The sequence below is a fragment of the Pleurodeles waltl genome, chromosome 6 (genome assembly GCF_031143425.1).
Source record: "Pleurodeles waltl isolate 20211129_DDA chromosome 6, aPleWal1.hap1.20221129, whole genome shotgun sequence".
Lineage (NCBI taxonomy): Eukaryota > Metazoa > Chordata > Amphibia > Caudata > Salamandridae > Pleurodeles > Pleurodeles waltl.
The window spans coordinates 1,443,936,461-1,443,950,947 of NC_090445.1; positions in this window are offsets into that span (position 1 = coordinate 1,443,936,461).

A 14,487-nucleotide genomic window follows, 5' to 3' on the forward strand; every position below is an offset into this window, starting at 1 on the left:
TCTAGGAAGACGGGTTCAAGCTGTGTGGCACCTGCCACTGCAACATGTCAGTGACGGACCCCACCAGGTATGTCTCTGGTGCCTAGAAAGAGACCACGACTCAAAGTTGTGTTCGAACTGCCGGGCCATGGCTCCAAAAGCTTTGACGAAGCAGACCCTGATGCTCATGGCGGCCCAGCATTCGACGTCAGCTGATGCAACTCCTCGGAGGTCCCAGTTGAGGAGGAGGTTGCGGACTGATCCAGGAGCTCTAAGTCCTCTTCATCCCATTGGAGGTCCTCTAGGCACTGAGGAAGAGGCACAGAAAGAAGAATAAGTCCAAGCGGACTTCGTCTTCACCTCGTCCGTCGACTGACAAGACAAGTTGGGAACGTCGACGTTACAGGCACAGTTCAGTGAAACCGTTTTCAGGGCCAATTATGAGCCTGCCCCCCTTTCCGGGAGCCGGAGCAACCCCAGCTCAGCTCAAAGAGTTTTATGAGGCCATGGGTCTCGTATTTGAGTGGGCTGGCCCTGCCGGAACACCTTTGGGCCCTGTGGAGTCAACAGAGCCCCATCATGTTCCACTTTGGTGGCTTTGGTATCAAATGGGTCTCTTGGATCCAATATCGGATCCAGAACATTGCCGGGTCAGTGCAGTCAACCTCCTCCAGCGTTGCTCCTGACGTCGACACTCCCGGCACCCACCAGTGGCTCGAGCCCTATTCTAATAATCGATGATCCTGAACGGTCACACGATGCCGATTCCGGGGCCGACAGCGCCCACGGGGCCAGATCATTGCCTGAGCATTTTTACAAACAGCCAGGCACTGGTGAGGAATTGGAGGGGTATCAGGACCTCTAGAGTCCCTGTTAGAGTCTGTGGACTGGAATGAGGAGCTGAGAGAGGCCAGTGGACTGGACACCTCTCCAGATACTGGCATGCTCTCACCTCCTACAGTGGCTACGGAGAAGGGTGCATCATATGCAATGGTGGTATACAGAGCAGCTGAGGTCCAGAGCCTTGAGCTTTCCTTGGTGCAGGTCAAGACTAACATCTTGATGGAGGTGATTCAGCCAGGGGCTTCGTCATTGGGAACCGATGTTGCCCTTTAATGAGGCCTTCATCAATGTCCTGCTGGGGACGTTGTCTAAACCCAGCACAGGACAATTGGCCGATGCCATCGCCCAGCTCCAGGCAACCCTAGCTTCCTCACGCAGCACCCCCCACCCCTAGAGAGCTTGGTGGTCCAGGCTGCTGAATAGGCATTTTAGTAATGTCTTTAGGCATGTTATTTTAGCAACTAGGCCTGCCGCTTGTGCGTTACATTTTATTCTGCTTCATTTTTATTATTTCAGAATAGGCCACATTCATGGTGCTGTTTTTTTTTCTTTATCTAGTTGTTCTTTCACCTAAAAAAGCACTGCGTTTTTTAGCAAGACATTCTTTTCACCTTGTGCTTTCCTCAAGACTGCAGTGAGATAGGGTTGCCGGCAAAGTGGTACACTGTCTCTCCTACATTCACAGAAACACACACATCCTTACCTGGAGACATTTTCTCAGAACATCAGCTGTTTTATTATAAAAATACTTCTCTGTGACATGCACATTAGAGGGAGATTCCAACCAGATGACCACAACTGCATGATGATTGACTTTGCTACAGCTGCTTGCTGAGACTACCGGTCCCATGGCCTACGTGAGGATGGTGTCTCTCTAGACAACAAGCTTCCTGGCTCAGGTATGAGCGATGATGTCTTCCCAGGGGGGAATCCTGAAGGGTGGGTTAGGGCTCACACTGTGCTCTAACATACCTTAGTTAGGAACTACATATATGACGCATAGTGACAGTATGGTGGGACTTTTCTGGTGTTTCACTTTCCTTGTCACCATTTTGCTTCTAGCGTGTTTTTGATCATTCTAATTATTGCAATTCATGCCATTTTATGTAAGACGCAGCTGATTCAATAAACCTTATTGAACCATTTTCTGCCTCTGTTTGTATTTGCATGTGTGAGACTAATGTAGCTGAGAGAAATGGATGAGATCTGATAAACCACAATTACCCTGAGAAGTCATTCTTGTCATGCGCCGGTTGCCACAGATCATTCCTGCTCTTGGGTGGAGGTGAGGCACTACTAGGTGGCTGGAAATGGATTAGGCCGACAATTGTCACATGGTGAGGGACTGGTCTCAGTTCCCCAAAATTCAGGTGATGCTGCCGTCCGAATCCAGCAGCCGCATTAGGATAATGAGAGCCCACGTGACATGTCGCCGCCAACGTTTTGGTCACGCACTACTTTTCGGATCCTCCTGAGTATCTCTGTCTCACTATGTGCTAAAGGCACCTCAGTACTATATACAGAGATGTCTGTGGTATTGAGGATTTCCTCCTCAGCTAGGTAGGTAGTACCTATCCAATGCTGTAAGTTGTTCAAGCTTGAACCTGAAAAGGATCAATCCCCATTCGGTGTCCTTATCTCTAAACAGATATATCTACCTTGGCAAACCCACAACGGGTGATAACTGCATTAAACATGCAACATCCACTAACTGCTCATTTGCTAGCAAATGGGCTCAGAGCCCAGGGGGGTCCTGTAACATTTGTAGTTGTGGCTCGTCCTGACAGAATATTTTTCCAGAACAGAAATATTCTACTCTTGGGTCACCTTTCCAGTAGTTGACAGGAACACTAATACATTTCATCATTACACCTATGCTAACATACCTGCACAATACAGAGCATATGCATACTTAGAGATACCTCTATCTTTTCAAGACTATAATAACTGGCTTGATGGCGCCCTACCATACAAAATATTACACATTAGGTATTCACTTCCCATGGTGCCTTCCCGTCCGAGGCCCCCCCACTCCCGGATAGGGAATACAAGAGGCTGGACCAATTGGGAAAGAAGATTTTTCTTCCTATATCCTGGCATTGAGGTCCATTAACAACTCATGCCTATTGGGCCATTTTTCCCATACTCTGGGATACTGTGGGATACAGTGGCGCAGGTGCTACCTCAGGTCCCGGAGGACGTGAGGGCCACTCTCTCACAGGCAGTTAAAGATGGGAGAGATGCGGCCATGTCTACCATCAGGTGTGGTCTGGATATGAAGGACTCGCTGGGTAGGGCGATTTCCTCGACAGTGGCCCTTCGACGCCACACCTAGCTACGTACCTCTGGCTTTTCAGGGTATGTCCAGGTAAAACTTATGGATATGCCTTTTGATGGGACCTGCCTTTTTGGGGAAAAGGCAGACTTGGTGCTGCAGTGCATCAAGGACTCCGGGCTGCGGCCAAGTCCTTTGACCTCTCAGCAACCCCTCGCCGACAGTCTGCCTGTCACCTCTTTTGAGGCTTCGGAAAGGGTCAGGTACCACGCCATCCACAGACCAGCCACCATCCTCCACCAGGTCAGCATCCTGTGTGGGGAAGAGGTTTGTGGTTCTAAAAATTCTGGACCCATGTAATTTACTTTGCCACAGCAGTACGATTTTAGTATCAAAAGACCGATAATGACTAGTACACTAAGCATGAGCATTTTCGCTCAATTCCAGCAGCGTTTTCACCTCTCAATCGCCATTTTCATCCTGCACTCGTGGCTCCCATTTTATACACAGCAGCCATTTTTAAAAGTTGCCCTCACATAGGCTTATAATACAGTCAGATTTGATTCCAAGGACACGTACACCTTGATTGACTTCTCTCTGGCCTGGGCAAGCTGGAACCATTGCCTCAGGCCAAACCTGTTTGGTCAGTCCCTCTCCCAGTGGCCGAATCAGATAGCATCAAGGCACACCATGCCATAAAACCCTTATTATCGCTCACACACCCTGCCTAATCTTGCTCACACCTGCACCTGCTCTTTTCTTCTTCTTACTTTACGAGGGGGAGGTGCCCGTTTTTATTGGGGGTCCACACTTATCTGATGTAAAATACTAGGCCTTGCCGGGTAATTTATTATGGGTTGGATGACATGAAATATAAGGTTTCATCATGACACTGTTTTTTCCTTTGTAGTGAAAACATGTGAATGACCAACCAAAATGTCAAGAATGTTTGCCTGAAGCTTAAAAAACTGTATATAAGGAAACCTGACTTTGCATTGACACACAGTCTCCTGAGAACATACAAACCGTGCTGTTGTACTTCTAGGACGCTTGTCACTTGGTTGCAGCCAATAAATTCGATCTTTGACTTCACCTAGAAGACTCTGAGTTTCTGTGATCTGAATCAGGAAAGTACCCGAGGTCTTTGGGTGTACCCTGGCACCGCTGGGTTACCGGATCAGTACCGGTTCTGAAAAACCCTGTACCTCAGTTGGCGCCCAACGTGGGGCGATACCAGCGGTACCGGTCCAAGCCTGAGGTCCGTGGGGAGCTTCGTGTGAAAATTCTGGAGGAAGGCCGCCACTTCATCGACCCCTGCATGTCGACGTGGTCCGAAAGTCTTTGCTGCGAGGTTCCCCGCTTCCCGACGGCTATGAAGGACTGCTGCCCTGGCTATCGCCCTGATTTGGACCCTTGATGTTTGGTAGAGCGAAACGATAAGACGAGTCTTCTGGTGACGTCATCGATATTTTCAGTTAAGTATAAGTGGAGCGTCTCCCAGTCCTTAGTTGGACACTTGGTTTGGTCCTTAGTTGGACACTTGGTTTGGTCCTTAGTTGGACATTTGGTTTGGTATCCCTTTGGGATCACTTTGATTTGGAACTTGCAAGTACCAAAGCCGAAGGACTCGTGTATTCACGAGACTATCGTAAACGATAATCCTTTGAAGTTTGAAGCTAGACTAGTGAGCGAAGATGCCTGGTCTTAGCAGACTTGGAAATTTGTTTTGTCTTGGTTGTAAAAGGGACTCCCGGTTGGAGGACTCATGTCCGGTTCCTCCGATTGGAACTCCAACCTATGAACTATATGTGAAGCACGGAGTAGGCCCCATCACGTTTAATAAAGTATGGGTCCGCTGTTCTTGGAAATAATTGAGAAAAGTTTTTTTTTTTTTTCTTGTAAATATGACTTACAACTAGGATCTGCAAACGGTTCTGTAAGTAAATTGCGACGGCGCTATTTATGAAAAATGGCTAAAGCGCGCTGTATTGTGTGTACTGAGTGTTTTCTGTTTATATCTGAAATGAGCTCAATGTGTGTTTGTGGGTCTTCTTGATGTTTACAGTTTGTTAAGTAAAATGTTGGTTAATTAATATTAAGTAGAAACTTAGAAAAAATCCAGAAATGAACCATGTGATGTGCTAACATAGCTATATGTTGCTCTTTAATTTATAGAATGAGCAATTGTGCACATATACAAAACTGCCGTTAAATGCTTAATAAATTAGAAAACACATTCAATAGATATAAATAGGGCCCCCCCAAAAAAAAAAACGAAATTATCTATTTTCAATTCAGCCAGCACTTTCCCAGTTAAACATGGGTGGAATTTTGCATAACCTTCCTTTTAAATGAAAGTGGCGCAAAAATGTGACGCATTTCAAGTTAGGCTTATGCGCTTAGGCTTGTGAGTTAATGTATCCCAAATAATAGGCAAGGGATGCAGCTTGCTTTTATATGTGGAATTATCACACAAAAAAAAAAAATTGGGTTTTTATTTTTTTTTAAAGAAAATTATTAATTATGGAAAAATTATTTAAAAAAATAAGTGCCTTTCAAAATCGTTTTTTAATATTTATAAAGCTTAATACCTATACTATGACCTCCTAACATTAAAATTTAATTTAAGTTATGTTGCACCGCTAAAATGACATTTGTATGTGCAATTTTCCCTTGGCGCAGGAGCAAACAAGCTCATTTCTATAAAGTATAAGTTAATATTTTCAATGGCTGACTCATGGATTGTGTAATAGACATTCTGGTAATGCATATTATGCAAGAAAATTGTAGGATATTGATTTTTTAATGCCTAAAATATCAAAGTCGATTTTGGGCAAAAGCACTGTTTAAACTGCATTTTCTTTCATTCAGAGTACTTTTTAAAGTGTCTCAGGCTTCAGTAAATGCATACATTTAGGTTTGATATATATTTGAAGGTTGTGCCTTCTTATGATTCAATGAGTCAATGTGCCAGTACAAAGGCTTGTTTTAATATCAAGGTTGAAGGTTCTAACTTCAGCTGGGCCTACTGAGACGTTCATTCATTCGAGGTTGATGAAATATGTACCATTGCATGGGATTGCAACAAGCATTTATTCTAACAACTGGTATGTGTGTTATTAAGGTTTGTGAATTATTCACAGTAAATGTAGTTTAATAATCTGGAAATAGAGATAATTTTTTTTAGCGCCTAAAAAGGATTTTTTTTTTTTTTTTAAATAGAGTGAATTATTGCAGGTTAGAAGGAAAATAGAAAGGCCTACTGTCTTTGACAGATTCAGAGTGGCAGAAGCTAGGAGAGCTACAGAGGCTGGCTCAAGTCATGCTGCTAGGATGCTATCTTTAGTTTTCCCATAAACAATGGAGGAGGCTGTTGTGTTGACACTTGTGACCTTTTAAATTAGGGCCTTGTCTCTGTAAAATGCAGAATGACCCTACGGGCCTCTAAAAGTGGGATTTCTGGTTTCTCCAGAAGAACATCAATACAATTAAAGAACTTAATTCCAAAGGGAAAATATAAAAAAAGGGGTTTCTTCGAAAGTCCCAACATCATGTTAAATGCTCTGCAGAACTGATACATTTGTGTCTCCGCTCTAAAAAAATTAAATGATGCCTGCTAGTTGCTTTTATTTGACAGAAAACGAAGTGTTGCATTAAGTCTTAGACAGAAAATAAAATGCAGCCCTTTTCTCAAATTTTGAAGGCTACATGCCTTAATGAGAACGATTTGCTAATTAAGACTTATTTTTCACAGTGGAAATTGTAGGTGCCAAATTAATATGGAGTGTCAGTGTAACAATTTTTACTTTTAGAAAGGTAAAACTAAGGTGGCTTGATGTTGCGAAGTAACTGACAAGAGGGTAACAGTTAAGTAATGGAAATTTATTTTCATGTATTTGGTCCTATCATGAATTGTTCTTGCTGGTCCTGTATGTTAGAAGAGAAACAGTAAAGTTATATTTGACAGCAGATTTCCATTGCCTGGTGATCTACTGTCAAAAGGAGGGTAAGGATTTTAAACCTGACAAATTAAACAGGCCCAAATATTGGGTTTTGGGCTGCAGGTTTACAGTGCATAAAGTACATGACATGGTGTTGTGTGTCACCGCTTATTCACACATGCTATTGTTTTGTCTATGCTTTTTGTGCTTGATACACAGCAAGTATATCTGATGGCTTGACGTTTTGTGCGTTTTTATTATTTTTTTATTTGTTTTTTGCATGTTTGTTGCTGCTTTTGATACTATTACAAGCTCCCCTGTGTTGTGAGGGGATGGTCATGACGATGCCCATCGCTACGCAACAGTTGGTTGAACTTGTTCTGGTTACTAAATTCCACAGATAATGATATTTCATGCTGTGAACATAAAAGACAACACCTCACCAGTGAATGTCTATTTGGCTATAATGGTATTGAAGGAAAATAAAAAGAGATATACAGGATCAAAGTGTGTCACCTGCAGTTAGTCACGTTACTGCCCCTTCCCTTAAAGGAACAGGCAGCCCTACATTTATGTATCCTTGATTGGACCTAAGGATGAAATTATAGATCTGTGACTCAAGGTGGCCTAATTTCTATATTACATTAGTTAATGATGTTCTGTTTCCTAAGTAGCATATGGCTTTCGTTCCTTAAAAGAAAACCAGGTTTTCGTTTTTTCCTGAAGAAGGAACTGAAACATTAGCTAGGAGTACCGTATATGTTGTAGTCGCCAACGGTAGAGTTAAAATTTGTGTAACTTTGGCCTTTGTGTATCACCCGTACTCTCGGTGTTGTGTCACATGCTTGACTATCACCCAAATAATTTTTTTTGTTCTTCCTATAGATTTTTTCTTTTGTTACTTCCCCTGACCAATGTCGCATCATGCTTAGTTATTGAGATTTTAGCTATGTCCTAGTCCCATTTCTCTTTTTCGAATTCCTTTCACCAGTCAGCCCTTTTATTATTATTGATGTATTGTTCAGGTTCACATTTCCAGACTGCAGTGATGTACCAGGGACCCCCATGTTATGTATAATTCCCTTTGGTATGACCAGACTGGTTTTCAAGAATTTGCCTTAGGCCTGCTTCAATGTTTTCCAGCCTGACTGTCAGGGTAGCGATAGACTGGTTAACTGACTCAATATTATAGTAAGACAAGTTTTCCATCTCAATAGGAGATATCTTATGTTTACCTTTTTGAACATGACGAATTTTCAATGTCTATTTTAATTTGGTTTTCGGTTCCCTTCTGTTCCTGCTACTTTAATTTTTGGTGGGATCAGATGTGTCCTAATCATGCAAATATCAGGACCCTCTAGTTCTTGTCTTTTTGTTTGCACATTTGACTATTAGCCTGTGTATTGCATAGTGCACCTGATGCACAGTTTTTAAAGGAAGGTTTCTACATGTCCCTGATAATCGGTATCATGTGATTTCTCTATTGAGATGTTCTAAGGTAAGGAGGAACACCTAGACTTAATCATTGAGGCAAATATGTATTTACCCCATTAGACAATGCCACTGTGTGAGGAAATCCATTCAGATAGAATTCTCATGTAGCTATAGATGGCAGAGAATAATGGAGAGAACCCAATTAAAGATGCTAGAGACCCTGTTTTGCCCTTCTGCCTTTGTCTTTGTATTTTATGCCCATGGTGTATGGCTACTCCTTTGAAGATTGCAAACCACCTGCTTGCAGTCCCCTTGTTAAAAACCATGAACTGTTTTTTTTACTAAATTGAAGGAAACTAACAACTGTGGCACATTTCCTACGTCACTAGATTCTGCGGGTATCAAGTCATAATAACCTGCAGGACATTGATTTAAGCCTAATTCCCATCAGTGACAGCTACAGATGAAAGACGGACGTCTTGGCCCTACAGTCTCAGCACCCAGAAAGTAGCAAAGCTGGACAGCGATCGCCAGCGCATGGTATCGTACTTGCTCCATCAGACGGCGTTGGACATCACAAAACCAAAGTTTCAGTGTAAAAGAGCTAAAGAGAAGGATTCCTGTTGTTGATGGCAGAGCTGTTTTGAGGTTTCATTTCTCTACCTGTCATGTGCTGGTAACCTCTGACAGTGTGCAATCCCTTGAGCCCCTTGGCCTGAGTTTTGGCCACACACCCCCTTTTCTTTGCTCCAACGGAAGAAGGGCAGTGCACCGGAGATTTCAAGTTTGGAAAAAGGCACTATATTGTGGTGCCCATGAAAGAGCAGCTTGAGCGTCCTCTGACACTAAATAATGAGTGTTGGAGTCTAAAAGTGCTGCTGAGCTTGAGCTATTTCCCAATTAATGGTGCTTGCGTCTGCACAAGATGATTTGTGCCCTTGATCAATGAAGAGCACATTGTTTGTAGTGTCTGCCACAGAGGAGAGACACTGGTGCATTGCTTTAAGACATTGAGACTTTCGAGTGAGCTGTGGGTGTTTGCCAGGAGGGCACTCCAACTAAGCAGTATTTTCTCACGAAGAGGCCTGAATTGAGAGGCCCATGCGAAAGAAAGCAACAAAAGAAAATTTGATGGACAATAGAAGCCTGCCAGAGAGGCTTTTTGAACGGACTCTGGGCATAGTTGGTTTCACAAGAGGTTTCCGTGTGATTGTATAGACTAGGTGTTAGGAGACTGATTGTTTTGCTGGCATTGTTTTAAAGTACTATTCTGTTTAGTAAAAGCAGAATAAAGTCCATTTTCTGTGGAAAGAGTACCCCCTTTTCACCTTAGAGCATTGATGAGAGTCACCACTGTTCCACCTGAACATACAAAAATTACTGAAATGCAGAGGAGCCCTAAAAATGTTACTAGATTATTTTAGGATTTGCTTTTTGGTTAGGGTTGTGAAAAATTATTATTTCATAGTGGTCACTACTTTCTCCCGTTGTCTATATGTTCTTAATAACGTGTTTTCTAGTGTCTTTTAAACATGACGTTGTCATTTATGGGTAGGATTGTTTTTCTCTACTCAATTGACTTCTGCACCCCCTTCCCAACCTATGTCTTTTCCTACTATTGTTTCTTTGCACTCTTTTCACCCTTTTCCTGAACATTAGCAGGTTAGAAGATCAGAATTCGTAAGCAATTCTTTTGTACAGCTTCTGCATCAACACTAGTTAGTAGTGAACATCACTAATTGTTGGGTGTGTGATCTTATGCCACCTACTGCAGATAGAGGTATTCCTTATTTTGTCCTGCCATATGTGGCCTTTTTGTGCTACTTCATGTTCGACGAGACCTGTCCAGAGAGAGTTACCAAGTACTAGAATTTTGCTCTAGCAACATCTCCATGGCCTTATAAACATAGACCTGGACTCAGATTAGCATGAGAATAGGTTTATTGCCTATGTAAGGGCAAAAGGAGGGTTTGTGGTTCTAAAAATTCTGGACCCATGTAATTTACTTTGCCACAGCAGTACGATTTTAGTATCAAAAGACCGATAATGACTAGTACACTAAGCATGAGCATTTTCGCTCAATTCCAGCAGCGTTTTCACCTCGAAATCGCCATTTTCGTCCTGCACTCGTGGCTCCCATTTTATACACAGCAGCCATTTTTAAAAGTTGCCCTCACATAGGCTTATAATACAGTCAGATTTGATTCCAAGGACACGTACACCTTGATTGACTTCTCTCTGGCCTGGGCAAGCTGGTACCATTGCATCAGGCCAAACCTGTTTGGTCAGTCCCTCTCCCAGTGGCCGAATCAGATAGCATCAAGGCACACCATGCCATAAAACCCTTATTATCGCTCACACACCCTGCCTAATCTTGCTCACACCTGCACCTGCTCTTTTCTTCTTCTTACTTTACGAGGGGGAGGTGCCCGTTTTTATTGGGGGTCCACACTTATCTGATGTAAAATACTAGGCCTTGCCGGGTAATTTATTATGGGTTGGATGACATGAAATATAAGGTTTCATCATGACACTGTTTTTTCCTTTGTAGTGAAAACATGTGAATGACCAACCAAAATGTCAAGAATGTTTGCCTGAAGCTTAAAAAACTGTATATAAGGAAACCTGACTTTGCATTGACACACAGTCTCCTGAGAACATACAAACCGTGCTGTTGTACTTCTAGGACACTTGTCACTTGGTTGCAGCCAATAAATTCGATCTTTGACTTCACCTAGAAGACTCTGAGTTTCTGTGATCTGAATCAGGAAAGTACCCGAGGTCTTTGGGTGTACCCTGGCACCGCTGGGTTACCGGATCAGTACCGGTTCTGAAAAACCCAGTACCTCAGGTTGTGGTGCCTTAAGACCCAGAGTGTCTGGCCAGAGGTTGTCCACCACACAGCCCCCCTCCTCCACAGTGTCCACGCCCTCCCAATATGATTCTGCAAGACCATGTATATCCAGTTTGACCCGATGCAGTTTCGGGGGTATCCTCCCGAGCAGCGAGTCCAGGATATTCAGGTTATGATTCCTATGTTTTGGCCTCTATCCTGGATTTTGGTGAGACAGGCTCTGCGGGTGCTGGGCCTCATGGCCTCCTGCATCTTGTTAGTAAAACATGCCAGATGGCATATGAGGGTTCTGCAGTGGGACCTGAAGTTCCAATGAGCACAGCATCAGAGAAATCTCACTCACACGGTTCAGATCTCGGAGGGAACTGCAAAAGATCTGCAGTGGTGGTTAGTAAACTGCGATTGGGTCAGAGGCAGATTCTTCTCCCTTCCCCAACTAGATCTCACAGTAGTGACAGATGCGTCTTCAGGTATTCTGGGATGGGACCGCCATCTGGGAGAGGTGGAGATCAGAGGCCTCTGATCTCTGGCGGAATCCAGGCTCCATATCACCTTACTGGAGCTCCGGGTGGCCCGACTAACATTGAAGGCATTTCTTACTGTTGTCAAAGAGAAGATACTGCAGGTGTTCACAGACAAACACCACCGCAATGTGGTAGTGCAACAAGAAAGGTGGTATGGGGTTGTAGACTCTTTGTCAAAAGGTCCTGCGTCTCTGGACATGGCTGGAACAGAAGGGCATAACCTTGGTCGGTCAACACCTGGCAGCTTCTCTAAACACCAGGGCAGACGAACTCAGCCGTCGATGCCCAGAGGATCACGAGTGGCGTCTCCATCCAGAGGTGGCACAAGGACTCCTTCAGCAGTGGGGAGAGCCTTGGTTAGATCTGTTTGTCTCTAAAGAGAACGTGCAATGTCAACAGTATTGCGCATTGGGAGTTTCCAAGGCAGCAATAGCTCGGTGACGCGTTTCATCACGAGTGGAGTTTAGGCTTCCTGTATGCCTTTCCGTCCATGCCACTTCTGCCCAGAGTTCTCAACAAGATCAGGAATGACCAGTACCAGGTAATCCTGGTAGCTCCAGACTGGGCATGGAGAGTTTGGTATCCCGAGCGTCTGAAAATTAGCATCAATCCTCCAATCAGTCTGCCCCTTTGGGAAGATCTTCTGTTGCAGCAACAGGAGAAGGTCCTCCACCCAAATCTGTCAACTCTGCACCTTCATGCGTGGAGATTGAGCGGCAGCAGTTGACAGCCTACGACCTTCCTCCCGAGGCTGCTGCGCACTGGCCAAGAAGTAGCCTCCTGAGGGCTTGAGAGCTCATTCCACCAGGGGCAAAGCTGCTGCCACTGTATTAGCATGGGATGTTCCGGTCCTGGATATCTGTCAGGCAGCAACATGGGCATCCTTTCACACATTCGCAAGACATAACTTCCTGGACAATCAGGTCTGCAGAGACGGGCCCTTTGCTCGTTAGGTCCTGCAGGACTTTTTAGTGTGAAAAGATCTGTCCGCAGCCCACTGCCAAGAGGTTATGGCTTGAGTATATATTCTAAAGGTATGAAATCTTCAGCTAGAAGTCTTTATCAGATTAACAAGTTACTTACCTTTTGTAACAGGTTATCTGGCAGAGACTCTATCTAGCTGCAGATTCCTTATATCCACCTTTGCCTCCCCGCTATGTGGACACGTCTGCTAGGGTTAGGGATTGTCCCTTTCAGGGCCCTAGTTTTTTAGCACAAACTATTAGTTCTTTCCATGGTTCTGCGCTTCTGGCGTGGAAGTTTGTGGAAAAAGAACTGAGGTACACGTGCCTGGGTGGTGCCTTTATAGGCGACTGTGACGTCACATATGACTTCAACAACGACACGATCCAAACGACACCACCCGAAGGCGCACACAAGGGTGTTGCTCTGCAAAAGTTTCGGATTCCAGGCTGACGCCAGGAAATTCTAAAGGTAAGATATCTGCAGCTAGATAGAGTCTCTACCAGATAATGCATTACCGAAGGTAAGTAACACGTTCATCATTAATTATGATGCTCATAGTCAATCCTACCTCTGCTGCTTTTGCATCAAAGGACTCTCCTAGCCTTGCAGCGGTGTTCTCCAAAATGGCTCATGGCAATGGTCTCCTCGACAAAACTACACCATAAATTTCAGCGAGTTCAAAATTTGCCAAACCTACAAAATAGGTCCAGAATTTGACATAGCTACCACATAAACTTAAGTGAGTCCACAATTTGCCAAGCCTACCACATAAACTTCATTGGGTCCAGACTTTGACAAAGCTACCACATAGACTTCAGTGAGTCCAGAATTTGATAAAAACTACCACATACACTCCAGAACTAGATTAATCACCTCTTCCTCAGACTGAAGCACACTGACCACATCATTCCTGTTCTTATGCCAGTTCCTGGGCTCCTGATAAGACAAAAGCTTGAGTCTAAGACCTTATTCCTTGTGTTTTCATGGCAGAGCTTGACACTGACCTAAAGAGTGCTGCCTTACCTACTGACCATACGTCCAGGGTCAGCCAAAATCTTTTCTGCCTTACACCTGTCAAGATACAAATGCTCGATGATGGATGATTCCATACTCTAAGATATTTATTTTGTTACTTGCTTCCTTCATGCTTTCACTCAGAAGTTAATTTCCTCAAGTCCAGAAAATACCAGAAGTCTGAGCACTTCCCTTTGCCTTGAATGGACAGGCACTGGTTGACTGCACCTTTTCAATTTAAAGGTTAGGGTACCTAGAGCACAACTTTTAATGGGAGAGGATGTGCTCTTCTTCTGAGCAAATTCATGTGCTGGGTTACTGAATACTCACACTTTTATATTGCCATGTCATGCACTCCCCTCTTCTGTTCCTCTTAAATCATTTGACTTTCATATCAGCTAATTACCATTCTGCTCGTTTTTTTGTAAGCCCGCCTTTTATTGTGGTTTGAAGTGATGTTCAGGCTGTCCAAATCCCATACAAACAAATGTAATGAAGTAAATGTAAACACGCAAAAAGAAGAGATTATGGACAAATGCTGAGAAGTTTCAAACATTCACTTCCCTTCACAGATCCAGGCCTAAATCCATTGTTTCTTGATTGCCATGACTTTCCTGTTTGGACCCAGTCATATGAAAATCAGTCGTGACTAAGAAC